Source organism: Lepidochelys kempii, chromosome 6 (genome assembly GCF_965140265.1).
Source record: "Lepidochelys kempii isolate rLepKem1 chromosome 6, rLepKem1.hap2, whole genome shotgun sequence".
Classification (NCBI taxonomy): Eukaryota; Metazoa; Chordata; order Testudines; family Cheloniidae; genus Lepidochelys; species Lepidochelys kempii.
Window position 1 is genome coordinate 83445402 of NC_133261.1, and position 15065 is coordinate 83460466.

Here is a 15065-nt window from a genome sequence, read left to right on the forward strand (position 1 = left end):
CTTTTCCTAGATCTATGGCTATTTCTGGCAGGAAGAAATATACTAGGGGAAAATGTACTTATGAATGCTTTTTTCCCCCTTCAAGGTAACCAGTTACTATTTTAAAATAGGGTCATTTTGTAGACAGAACTTCAAGTGAAACTTTCACATACTGTGCATCTTGCCCAGAGACATGGAAGGAGAAAGCTTGATGTCCCTGACACCTGCTCATCTGGAAAGATGTGAAAAGCTTCTGTTTCAGTGTAGGGCTTCACAATACAATGACAAAAATGGAATCAGAAAATGCAACCAGGCACAAAAGCTGAGACTTTTTTTTTTAAACCACTGTATTTTAAATTTGTGGATTTCTTCCTCACCAACTTCTCCTTCCCCTTCTTAACTTCCATCTCCGCAAAGTTTGCAATACCATGTTCCCTAGTGTCAGAGAAGAGCAAGAGGGATGAAGTCAAATCTGTGTCCCTTCACTATGTTTGTTTAAACTTGGGAGTTAGGAAAGAGAACTTCCTGGGACTTCATCTTTGTGGGTAATTCCATAAGTGAGGAAAGAGCAGAACTCAAAAGTAGAGCTAAATTCCACTTGGCTTTATATGGGTGTGTTGGGAGGTGGGACTGGTGAATTGTGCGGAAGCTAGGTAGAATCGGTCCCACCTCCCAACGCACCTATTCCAGCCAGTTCCACAAACTAACGTTCCAAGGTAACTCACCCAATTGTACTGTTCAGCCCCAAATAGGTATGGCCAGCTCACTTGGAAGTGGATTACTGGATTCCTGCTGTCTGCGGGTATCTTTCAGCAGGCACTGTAAGTAGAGCATGTTGCCTTTTTTGGACTAGTCATAAGCAGTGCCTCTCTTTTCTCTGCCCCCGCTCCCTCCCCCTGACATTCTGCTCTGAACAGGTAAAATGATTTGGGAAACCTTGTCGTCACTGCTACAGGTCCACTTCCTTCACCCATTCCTCTGCCAACAAAACAAGAATTCAGCATTTAGATAAGGTCCATTTGCAGTGGTCATATCTTTCATTGAGCACACAGATGGTACTCAAACAAATCAATCATAATGGAATAGAAAATCTCAACCTAGAGTTTAACCAGTGGGGATGTAATTTATGAAAGGAAGTGTAGGCAAAGAGATCAAAAGTTAATAACCCTAAACAGGTTACAGCTAGGTAGACAGCATAGTATAACTAATGAAAACTAACTTATTTTGTAAGGAAGAGACACATCTGACAAGTTTTGAACTAAGAATGGTAGAAAGAAGAGAGCCCTAGAGAGTGGTTTTTTTGTTTTGTTTTTTGTCTATCTCTCTGCTAGCACATAAACAAAATACTGGAGATTATTATAGGAATAATTTTTATAAATGTTTAAATCTATAGGTAACGTCATGTTACCATGTTGTACTCTGATAATATGAACAGAAACTGACAGGAACCAAGAATCAGTTGTCTCTACCCTCCAAACTGAAATATAGCTTTAAACACTGCCAGTTGTTTGCAAGTCCCATCTTCCCCTAAAGCGATGAATGAAGATGCAAAAATATTAAAGATGTTACAATAAGTATGGCTGAAAACGGTTTGTAGCTTCATTTGAACCAGTTTTGCATGTTTTCAACTAGATTTTGTGGGCTGGCTTTAGGTTCCAGTACTGTATGCTGCTGCTTAGACCTTTTTGCAGAATCTTATCAGATGCTTTCTTTCCACCAGGAGTGCCTCATACAGGTACATTTTGATCTGGCTGACTTTCTGCTGATACACAGCTGGCCCACTAACACATTGACCCTGTCCACAAGTTAAAATAGAACCGTGTTAGCACCAGCCTTGTTTAAACTGTTTCTTTGACCAAGGTAGCAGGGGGAGGAGGGATAGTAGTTCTGAGCACTGTTCTAAAACCAGTGTTCTCTCTAGCACAATCCAGCTAGTGGGGTTAGCATAGTTTAAAAAAAAAATCCTCTGGTGATGCAAAAATGCTGGCAGACAAGGAAACCATGCTGAACCTTGGTAGCAACAATCATGGTTTTTTCACCTACCTCATTCTGCTTTGTGGGTGTAACATCTTTCCAGAATTGCAGCCAAAACATAGTGACCTTTCAAGGAGCTGCTGCCAGAATAAAGCTCCAAGGACTGCTGTCTGTTTGGCCAGTGCATAAGGGAGGTAGAGGGGGAAAACAGCAAGGCTCTTTTAAGAGGAGGTCAGTGGGAAGGGAAGCTGTCAGGTTTTCACTCTTGTCGGAGGAACTTCTAGCTACCACTGGTAATCAAGTTACTGAAGTACCTTGTAACAGGAACAATAGGGGGAGGCAACCAATTATCTACCCAGGGAAATAGAAGATATCAGTTTCTTAATCATGAGCAGATGTGATAAATGACCAAAAACATAGGGATGCTGGGGGATGAGGAAAAACACTGAGTGGGAAGGAAACTTGAGGTGTAAGAGGAGGAGAGAGTCTGAACCCCCAGAGACTTGGTGGTATAGCTGTTAAATTTTATGCAGCTCCATACTTCTATAAAAATGATCTATTTTGCATTTTGAAAATTTGCATATAACTGTAAACTTTAGTTCAAATATGGTCCCTGCCCCTCCAGTCTAGTTGGCATCCCCTGATACCAAAGGATGCTTATGGGGTCGGAGGCGGGGGGAGGTCTTTCTCAGATGCACATACCCCAAGACGTAGATCTACATCAGCCTCAGGGCTGTTTGATACTTGACAAGTCCCCATGTGGTGATCACTAATTAAAAGTATCTTGGTTTTATTTCTTTGAACACTTTACTTTTTTAAAAATAACATCATTTTGCACGGGTTGTTGAACTGCATCTTTCTTGTCTCTCTAGGCTAGAACCTACAGTTTGTAGAACATTGCATCTACACTTTGGATAGTGTTACTATACAGTTACACTGTATAACTGCATGGTGCTGAATCAGCTATTTGGACCAAACTTCTCACATTTCCATTCAAATTCATTTCCAGCACAACCAGGGTGGGGGTGGGGAATATTTTTATTGGACCAACTTCTGGTGGGGGGTGGGGGAGGAAGAGAGCACGAGAGAGAAGCTTTGGAGCCACACAAATCTCAAGAAGAGCTCGGAGTGGCTTCTCTCTCTCCCCAACAGATGTTTGGTCCAATAAACAATATTACCTCACCCACTTGTAGCTGTCAGTCCCAGGATATTAGATAATAACATTGCATTTCCACGGTAAGACATATTAAAGAAGTGAGGTTCCCTGTACTATGAAATAATTACCTATTAAATATTAATAGCCACGAGCACTGCACCAACAATGTTACACCAGTAACTTGAGCCAATATTGTCATAAAAAATACCGTCGTTTTGGAAGGTCAGTAGGGAATATAGTAATTGCACTCTTGAGAAAATTTTAAAAATTCATGAAGCAGTCCTTCCTAAAAACTAGCACTAGCTCTTACATGCTGAGGTCTTTCAACCATAGATCTTGAAGTGCATTATCAAGGAGGTAGGCATCCTCATTCCCATTAGACAGATGGGAGACACTGAAGCACAGAGATACTGTAACTTGTCCAAGGCCACCCAGCAGGACAGTGGCAGAGCCAGAAATAGAACCCAGGTTTTGAGAGTCCGGTCCAGTGCCTTTTCCTCTGAGGCATTATTTCTTCTTAAATTGTCCCACTGAATCTACATGTGTTAACTTCTTTAGGAAGTGTTCCCCCCCACACACACACACAACCACAATAACCTCACTTCCACTGGTCTTGGACAGTCCCTAAATTACCCTGAAACATACATGCATCTTTCGCTGAACAGCTATGGCCAATTCTCTCACATGTATGTACTGTAATCCCTCTTTGCTGTGGGGAAGGGAAATTTGTTGGCCCCACAAACATACACTGTAGTTCCATTTGTTACAGTTAGTCCCTTCACATATGCTTGTTTAGGTTTAGCTGCTTCCTACACTCCATTAAGAATGCACATACTGTAATGCCACAGGTGAGCTTTGTCTCCATACATAAATATGCATATACATGCTGTAATGCCACTAATTCATTTTAGCTGGTCCTTTCCCTCCACCCCATAGGTATACGTGCTGTCATGTTACTGGTTAGGTTTAGCTGTCCCCATATAGAATCGGAGGATTGGAAGGTACCTCAGAAGGTGGTCTAGTCCAGTCCCCTGCATCATGGCAGGACTCGGTATTATCTAGACCATCGTTGACAGGTGTTTGTCTAACCTGCTCTTTAAAAATATTCAATGATGGAGATTTCACAATATCCCTAGGCAATTTATTCTGGTGGTTAACCACCCTGACAGTTAGAAAAATTTTCCTAATGTCCAACCTAAACTTCCCTTGCTGCGATTTAAGCCCATTGCTTCTTGTCCTATGCTCAGAGGTTAAGGAGAACAATTTTTCTCCCTCCTCCTTGTAACAACCTTTTAAGTACTTGAAAACTGTTATCATATCTCCTCTCCATCTTCTCTTCTCCAGACTAAACAAACCCAATTTTTTCAATCTTCCCTCACAGGTCATGTTTTCTAGACCTTTATTCATTTTTGTTGCTTTTCTCTGGATTTCCTCCGATTTGTTCACATCTTTCCTGAAATGTGGCATCCAGAACTAGACACTATACTCCAGTAGAGGCCATATCACTGCAGAGTAGAGCAGAAGAATTACTACTTGTGTCTTGCTTACAACACTCCTACTAATATATCCCAGAATGATGTTTGCTTTTTTTCCCCCAACAGTGTTACACCATTGACTCATTTAGCTTGTGATCCACTGTGACCCTCCTATCCCTTTCTGCAGTACTCCTTCTCAGGCAGTCATTTCTCACTTTGTATGTGTGCAACTGATTGTTCTTTCCTAAGTGGAGTACTTTGCATTTGTCTTTTTTGAATTTCATCCTGTTTACTTCAGACCATTTCTCCAGTTTGTCCAGATCATTTTGAATTTTAATCCTATCCTCCAAAGCACTTACAACCTCACCAGCTTGGTATCATCTGCAAACTTTAAGTGTACTTTCTATGCTGTTATTTAGATCAAGGAGGAAGATATTGAACAGAACTGGACCCAGAACTGATCCCTCCAGGATCCCACTTGATATGTCCTTCCAGCTTGACTGTGAACCACTGATAACTACTCTCTGGAAACAGTTTTCCAACCAGTTATGCACCCATCCTTTAGTATGCTCCATCTAGGTTGTATTTCCCTAGTTTGTTTATGAGAAGGTCATATGGACAGTATCAGAAGTCTTACTGAAGTCAAGATACACCACATCTACCACTTTTCCCCTATCCACAAGGCTTGTTACGCTGTCAAAGAAAGCTATCAGGTTGGTTTGATATGCTTTGTTCTTGACAAATCCATGGGGACTGTTACTTATTATCTTCTAGGTGTTTTACAAATTGATTGCTCAATTATTTGTTCCATTATCTTTCTGAGTACTGAAGTTAAGCTGACTGGTCTGTAATTCCCTGGATTGCCTTTATTCCCCTTTTTATAGATTGGCACTATATTTGCCCTTTTCCAGTTTTCTGGAATCTGAAAAGTCATGGAAGACAGGACAAAGATAATCACTAATGGCTCAGATATATCCTCAGCCAGCTCCTTGAGTATTCCAAGATTTATTTAATCAGGCCCTGGTGATTTGAAGAGATATAATTTTTAACTTGTTCTTTCCCTATTTTAGCATTAGATCCTACCTCATTTTCACTAGCATTTGCACATATGTACCACATGCCACTGGTTCTACTGGGCTGCACTCCCATCCCATACACGTTCTGATTTACCTTCTCTCCACACCCACATACATTGTAAAGCCAGTGGTTAAGTATATTTTATCCCCCCCCACCACCCCCTTCCAAGGGTACCATAACGCTCTTGGGGGTGGGAAATCCAATTAAAAATAGTGTGAACACCAAAACTTCCATAATTTGTCTGTTTTTATTCAAACAGTCAAATGTTGCATTTAGAACAATACAAGTGCAGAGAGCCACTAAAATAATGAGTTAAATAGCTTCTGAATGAACATTACAGCTGGTTGAACAACAAAAATACATATTCATGAACAAGATGTGAATGCAAGGCTCTGTTCTGATGGCATTTGCAAACCACTGAAGTAAACCATGTCACTTGAATAACCAGTTGGAAGCTTGAAATCCAAATGGCAAAATTAAGTACTTTGTGAATACTCCTTAGACTGCCAATTACTCATTTGTAATGAATTTATTCCCCAAAACTGGGATGGACTTTTAATGTTTCATGAAGGAAAAATAACTATTTAGGTTCTTGTACTCCATGCATCATTGTGGTATCTGGGCTCTTTTTAACAATGAATAAAGCAACATGAGTAATATCTGCCATGTCAAGTTCACGGAGTTAAGTACTTGCAAAATATGTATCCACGAGCTCTGAAGAAAATAACAAACAGTTTATATAGTAAATATTGTGGTGTTTCAATAAATCCCTGAATGACAATCCACTTCCAGTGGTGTCACTGCCTGATTCAACTTTGCTTGTTTTATATTTTTCTGTACTTGTAAATGGCAACATGAAACAATGATCACTTTAAAAATCCCAAAACCTACAGCCATCAACTTACATGAACTGTACAAAAGTCATACTTTGCAACTAACATTCCCTCTAGATACCAATCAGGTTTGAATGCCCATCCGTCTAAGCTGGTATTGAAAAAGCAGTCTGGCGCTGTATTTATTAGCAACCTTTCCCCCTTATGTTTAATTTATTGTTACATTTTTTTTAAATGTACAAGCAGTTATGCCAGTTTTAAACACACAACCACAGGTAGGGTTTTAGCTGTCAAAATTCCAGAGGCTTGCCCTGGTACTGAGTTGAATTTATGTCCTGTGCTGACATCTAGTGGTAATTCAACAACACAGGAATACTTGTATTTTATTCCATAAATTCAGTCAAAGGCTCCTGGCTCTAAAGCTGAAGCAGTAAACAGTACTTTAAGGGATAAAATGATGCTTTGTAGAATATCTTCCCTGGAGAAAATGCCTTAAATTTGTATTTTTCAAAGTTAATATCTTAGCTGCTGTATGTAGATGGACAAAATTTTGGCCTTTCACTCTTGAGGTTGTAGGTGTAGTGGTAGAGAAATAATGCGGTCTAAGAAACAAAATCTGATTCCAGGCTTTACTTAAGCATACATTTCACAGAGAGATTGTTAAACCCTAGTCTCAAACTTCCTTTCTCTGATTCTTCTCCCCACTTCTTAAAGTGCATCCCTTCCCTACACATAATCCTTAGGAACAAAATCTGGTGCCTATTGCATTGTAACAACAAAGTGAGAGTTCATAATGCAATAGTAGAGTTTTAGTCTTTTAAATTAATTTGGTTAGCATAAACATTTCCCCCAATGCAACTTGTATTTAAAGCTATATAAATGTAAGAAAGTTAAATGAATCAGGTAGTTTTAAGTCCATTTTCTGTTGATCATCAGCCAAAAATCATTTTGTCTGGGTCTCTCATTCACTGATCATCAAGCAGGAGGGATTGATTGGCTCCCTTACCCCCTCTGCACCGGGAGAAGATGCAAAATGGATGGTCTTTTCAAAGCAGCTGAAGCTATACAAATAGGCGTCACAAATCACTGTTCCTAATATAGAGAAGATCTACCTGATTCTCCTCCCTGATCCACCCTCTGTTGGTAATGCTTCCATATGAAAACCAACTCTCTCAAGATGGTTTAAAACATGCATGCTACAATAACGCACACCAGGCTCAGCAGAGCATAATGACAATTCTTCCCTTTCCCCTAACAGAGAAAAGCCCCTCCCTATCAGGCACCATAATCTCTGGCAAGTAGCAGAATATAAGGAATATTGTGGCAACTGCAGATATATCCCAGCTTTGTCTCAATGTATCCTCAAAGAGCTGTATTTCTCTAGAGATCTTTTGATATTAAGCATCCTTGAGATGCAACATATGTTAAATCTGAAGATACTTATTTTGCTTCATGAATGTTGCACTGTATAATGGCAAGTGTTTAATTTTTATTAACTGCTCCAGGTACAGACACTTTCTCTGAGAGGCATACTCTGAAACAGCAGTGCAAATAGCTGAGCACAGTTAAGTAATCTTTGTACCTTAAGAGGGCTCTATTCAGTGGTTAATCTTTCCCCTCCTCTGCAGTCTGGAAAACCTGGATACTAACTCAGCATCCACCTGGCTCACTAAGAAATTAGCTGGCCCACAGGAACCCCAAGTGTTTGTGATTAGTATATTCCAGTCCATGGAATATCCAAGGAACTGAAGATATTCAGTGAGATCCCCCCATAAATCAGCAACTCTACTTCCATGAGGCTTTTAAGTCTTCTTTGACTACTTGAATATGTCCATGGCATTGGTGCAAGAGAGTTTTCCACAGAGGTACCCATTGGGGTGGCCCAACCCCCAGGCAAGGTCCTCATGCTCTGAAGCGAGTATGTAAAGGAAGCAGCTGCCCTGCCTCTCCTTCAGTACCATCAGCGGTTGGTGGTCAGACAGCTTTTGTGTTCCTGTGAACAAAACCTTAGTACTACCACATAATTGTACTTTTCTGCCTCATACTTTAAAATCTTAATTTTATTTTCATTTTATTTGAGAATTTTAGCTTTAGCTGTTTTTCCTAATCAGGACGGATTCCAGGCCCTACCTGGTACCAGGGGAGCATATGCCCAGGTCTCCTGAGTTCACTGTGCCCAGGCTGCAGAAAACCTATATTTATAGGTGACCCTCATGTGCACTGTCTCAAGTGCTTAGGTGATGGTCACATTAGAGAGAGGTGCTCCATTTGTGATGGTTTCAAGACCAGGACAAGACACTGAAGGAGTAACATCTGTTACATCCTCATGGAGGCTACCCATAGACAAGTGGCAGAACACCCTTAGTCATCCAAGGAAAGTACTTCAGTGCTCCTCCAGCTTTGCCCGCTGAATGGAGCCGCAGAACATCCCTGTTGCCAGGACTATGTGCTTTGAGGGCTAGGACTTCAGAACAGTTCAGGCCTCAGAAACACAGGCTGATAACAGGCTCTTTGAAGTCCAAAGTGCAGGATTCCTCTACTGAAGGTCAGTCTGGTACCAATGGTAGAGTCCGCCCTTCAGCTTGTTGCTCCCCGGTACTGGCTCATACAGACAGATCTGAGCAATAGACGCCGGTGCCCTCCCTGGGATCATTGACTGGCTGCCTCTTCAGCTACAATGCTGAAGTCATCTCTGATTACTTCAGGATAGCATCCTATGTCTATTCAAACTATGCCAGACACCTACGCCATGGCCAGGTGATTGTGCCTGTCAGTACTGCTGTCAATCTTGCTTCAACTGAAGACCCTTGTCCAGGCCTGGTGCAGCTGCTGAGATTGTCAGCTCCAGACCACTGTAGTCTGAGATCACCAGCTCTGGGCTTAGAATTGACTCTTGTCTCCTCTTCAAGGCCAGTGCCAGTGTCTCTGCTTTGCATGTTACCGGTAGTGAGGAAGATGACTTCCCCAAGTACCATGTCCATGATGCAGATAGTGATCTCAGTTACTGAGGACCCTTCCTGGTACCGCACTGCCCTGATTCCCAGAGTACTCAGTCTTCATTGGACTCTGAGGTGAGCTCTCATATGTCTTGATACTGAGAGTCCAAGATTTCATTCCTGTCTCCCACTCATAGAGGCATGAGTCTGAGTAGACTTCAGCCAGGGATTGGGATGCTTGAGCCGGACATGTCTGAGGCCTGGTACCATTCCACCTATGGCCAAATGAACAGAATGGAAGTACCAGGTTCTGTCCCAGGAGTTGGAACAGTTTTATTTATATCCTACACCTGGCTCTTTTTAGTTGTGGCTGCAGTGAATGAGAGAAGCTGGCAGGGCAGGGCTAAAGCTACCCCCAAGAACAAAGGTGTCAAAAAGTTTGGCTTTTTTGGTAGAAAAATGTATTCTATAGCGAGTTTAGAACTTCTCATTGCCAATCACAACCCTAGTGTCAAGATTAGGGCTGTCAAGTGATTTAAAAAAATATATTGTAATTAATCGCACTGTAAAACAATAATAGAATACTATTTATTTAAATATTTTTGGATGTTTTCTACATTTTCAAATATACAGATTTCAATTACAACACAGAATGCAAAGTGTACAGTGCTCACTTTATATTTTTGATTACAAGTATTTGCACTGTAAAAAAACCAAAACAAATAGTATTTTTCAATTCACCTAGTGCAAGTACTGTAGTGCAATCTCTTTACCATGGAAGTTGAACTTACAAATGTAGAATTATATATAAAAAAACTGCATTCAAAAATAAAACAATGTACAATTTTAGACCCTGCAACTCCACTCAGTCCTACTTCTTGTTCAGCCAATCGCTCAGACAGACAAGTTAGTTTACATTTGCAGGAGATAATGCTGCACGCTTCTTGTTTGAAATGTCACCTGAAAGTGAGAACAGGCATTTGCATAGCATTTTTGTAGCCAGTGTCACAAGATTTTTACATGCCAGATGCGCTAAAGATTCATATGTTCTTTCATACTTCAACAATCATTCCAGGGGACGTGTGTTCATGCTGATGAAGTATTCTGCTTGATAACAACCCAAAGCAGTGTGGACTGATGCATGTTCATTTTCATCATCTGAGTCAGATGCCACTAGTAGAAAGCTGATTTTCTTTTTTGGTGGCTTGGGTTCTGTAGTTTCCACCTCATAGTGTTACTCTTTTAAGACTTCTGAAAACATGCTCCACACTTTGTTCCTCTCAGATTTCAGAAGGCACTTCATATTCTTAAACCTTGGGTTGAGTGCTGTAGCTATCTTTAGAAATCGCACGTTGGTACCTTATTTGCATTTTGTCAAATCTGCAGTGAAAGTGCTCTTAAAATTAACAACATGTGTTGGGTCATCATCTGAGACTTCTATAACATGAAATATATGGGAGAATGTGGGTTAAACAGAGCAAAGGCCATGCAATTCTCCCCGAAGGAGTTTGGTCACAAATTTAATTAATGCGTTATTTTTTTAATGAGCGTCATCCCCATGGAAGCATGTCCTCTGGAGTGGTGGCCAAGACATGAAGGGACATAAGACTCTTTAGCGCATCTGGCACATAAATACCGTGTAATGCTGGCTACAAAAGTGCCATGCAAATGCCTCGTCTCACTTTCTGGTGACATTGTAAATAAGATGCAGCATTATCTCCTGTAAATGTAAACCAACTTGTTTGTCTTAGCAATTGGCTGAACAAGAAGTAGGACTGAGTGGACTCGTAGGCTCTGAAGTTTGACATTGTTTTCTTTTTGAGTGAAGTTATGTAACAAAAAATCTACATTTGTAACTTGCACTTTCACGGCAGAGATTGCGCTACAGTACTTGTATGAGGTGAATTGAAAAATACTATTTCTTTTATCATTTTTACAGTGCAAATAATTAAAAAAATATACACTTTGATTTCAATTACAACACAGAATACAATATATATATGAAAATGTAGAAAAACATCCAAAATATTTAATACATTGGTATTCTGTTGTTTAATAGTGTAATTAAAACTGCAATTAATTGCAATTAATTTTTTTGAGTTAATTGCATGAGTTAACTGTGATTAATTGACAGCCCTAGTCAACATATGATTTTTGCACCCGGAAGACACTAGCTCAGTTTGCAAGCAAGTTGCTAGAGGGTTCCAAAGAGCAATTCCAGTCACTCATTGCTGAGGGCCACCTCCTCTCTATCAGCTAAGGGCTTCTTTGGACACAGCTGATTCTGTAGCCAGGGTTATGGCAGTGACTATTCACTGTTCCTGTTGGTTTCAGTCCTCAGGGATTACTGTGGAGGTGCAAAAGACAACTGAGGACTTCCCTTTTGAGGGAACTGCCTTTTTCTCATCCAAAACAGATGAGACTTTGCACACGCTAATACATCTGAGAGCAGTCTTGTAGTCTTCGGGACTCCCCGCTCCAGAGACCAAGATAACAAAATACCATCCTCCGTACTAGCGCAGGCAGCAATGTTACCATTCCATCAGGCAACCAACCTAAGAGAAAGCAAAGATCACACTTCCTTGGTCTCTTCACTTTGGCATCCACAGGCCTCAAAACAGCCCATTTGACTCTTATGTCCATAACAGCATTGCACTTGACTTGGATCTCACTGGTTCTTCCCTACTTTTCTGGGACAGGTTATCCTGTTTCATCACCTCAGATAAGTTGGGACTAAGCATGGGTGGAATTGGGGTAATAACCTCTGTTTTCTTTTTCTCTCACCTCCTTATCAAGTCCCTCTTCAGGGACCCCCCACAAGTCTGTGCTAAAACAAGTGCAGACTCTACATTGTTTCAGAGCCATAGAAGAGGTGTTCCTTCTTCTTTGGGGCAAGGGGAGTTTATTCCTGATACTTTCTAATACCCAAGGCCAAAGAAGGTCTCGGACCCATCCTAAATCTTTGGAACTTGAACAAATATATCAAGAAAAAATTGGTGTGCTTTCACTGGCTAGAATTACCTCTTCCCTAGATCTGGGAGATAATGCCCTCAACTTACAGGATGCCTACTTCCATGAGGCAAACCATCTTGGCCACAGGAAGTTCTTAAGGCTTTTCATAGGAGATGACCATTACCAATTCTGTCATCAGCACTAAGGATCTTTACCAATGCATGTCAGTAGTGACCACCTATCTCTGCAAGAGAGACATCTACAGGTATCCTTACCTGGATGACTGCTTAGTTCACGGTCATTCCAGGCACCAGCCACAGGCTGCTATTCATCGAATGCTATGTCTGTTCAACATCTTGGGCCTGAAATTAAACAAAGAAGTCAACGTTATCATCTTTGCAAAGGATCTAATTAGTTGGGGCTGCCTCAATTTGAGCTCTGCCAGAGAACTCATGCCTCTTTCCAGGTTTCAGACTCTGGGGGACCTCTGTATCATCCCCGATCATCTTCAGATCACTATGAGGAATTTCCTGAGGCTCCTGTGTTTTATATGGCTGCATGGTAATATTGATTAATATTGGAAAACATTGATTAGGTTTTGCATTCTTAAATTTTGTATATGTAATCAGAATCTGAATGAACTATCTCCTGACAGCTAGTTCGGGAAGGGGAAAGACTTCAGGAGCAAACTGTATTTACATGAACACACCTACTCTGTGTAGGTATCTAGCAGACAGGAGTTATGTAGCTCCAAGTGATCAGCTTTGGCTGGTGTTGGGTTACAAATCACTTTAGTCATACAATGAAGATATCATTTCATTACCCCTGCATTCAATATTAAAGGGGAGCAGAACTGTGCTGAGCTTGTCCCAATTGAGGGGTCACCCTCAGCTGAAAGGAACTCACTAAGCCAGGGACTTGAATGCCAGGCCCCTGTAAAAGTAAGTTGGGGACAGGTGTTCAGGTAGTACGTGTGGATTCTACCCAAGGATCCCCAGTCTGGTTTAACCTGTTCCTCCCCACTGTTCAAAGACAGAGCTAAATAGGCTTCATTAAGAGCCTTTTATTACGTTAAAATGCTCAAATGAGAGCTGAAAGGACTTGTGGTGGGGCAGTGTTTCTGCCCAGTCTGCAAAGAGCTGAAAATCACTAAGAGACTGATGTGCAGTGGTCACATTAGAGAGGCAGGTGGCAGCAGAAGGTGACTGACAGCTAGCGAACGAGTGGCGGGTGAGGCGGCAAGCAGAATGAGCTGCTGGTGGGGAGGCCAGCGGAGAGGAGCAAGCAAAGTGCCTTCTTCTCCAGGTGGGAGATGCATCTGTGTGAGTTCACCTCTGAACCCTGGGTCCTAACAAACCAAGGACAACCACTGTGAGTGGGGTATGGTGAGGGAGCAGAGAGGGGCATAAAAAAGGAACTGTTGGCTGTAGAACTCAAATGAGGCAGAAGGCACTGCTCCACACACTCTGGGGTGGGTGTCTTGCTCTAGTTTTATGATTATGAATCCTGCTTGTGATATTTTCCCTAATAAATGTCAAGTGACTTCCCTCCTTTCATTAAAAGTTTCTTTTCTACACCCAGACTCTGTGCTTGTGAGTGGGGAAGTATGGCCTCTCAGAGGCACCCAGGGGTGGTGTGTAATTTTCCCAGGTTACTGAGTGGGGGCTCGAACCAGTTCTGTGTTGTATTGTTGAAAAGAAACATGTAGATATTAAACTCACCCCTTGTTGCTGCTGGCTTCACCTGGCAGAAGGGTTACATTTAGAGTTCAATTTTCCTTGTACATAGTGAAAACCGATACAGAATCACAGATGATTTCAAAGAGATCGATGAGACAGCCAATCAATTTCTCAGTCATGGAAGATATGTAGGAATTTTCCCTGCAAAACACTTTCTAGTCTCAGTCCAGGTCAGTGTTTAAAAATCTCTTGTGATGGCACTTCCACCAATTCCCAAGAGAGATTATTCCACAGCCTACTACATCTCATTATCAGGGAACTTTTCCTGATGTTGAGCCTAAATTTTCACATTCTCCTTTTCATTCTATTAATCCTATATGTATTCCTATGGACTATACCACACTAAGGAATGAATAGTGGCCTGGCTAGCATGATGCTAAAGGTAATACTCCTGTGCCCACTACCAGCATCACAGGTAGCAGCTTGGGAAGCAGGCCCAGCAAAGCTGCTACATCCTCTCCTCTGCGGGTGAGAAGCATGGAGCAGAATAGGGATGAAACTGGGCCCATTGAACAGGCTAGCATAGCTACATTGGTGAAGTGGGGATATACAGGTATTCACAGGGTGCAGTTTACTCCCTAGAGCAGCAGAGAAACTACTGGACTGGTCCTGGGGTTCACCATAGTGTTTCCCCTGGGGGCTGTCTTTTTGTTCCATATTTATATAGCAGCTAGCACAATGGGGTCCTGGTCCATGACTGAGGCTCCTAGGTACTATTGAAATACACATTAATAATAATAATCATGCTATCCTTGAACCCCAGATCAATCTTTTCCTTCCTTGGCATTCACATCTTTCATGGACCCAATCGACTGATTTTTATTAGCTTCTTTTCTTGTTTAAAAAAATAATCAGTATATGTTAGTTCTGGGAACGAAGCTCCCTCAGCTGTATGGATGGGTACATTATTGGTAGCGATTGTTATTTATTCATTATTGCTTAAG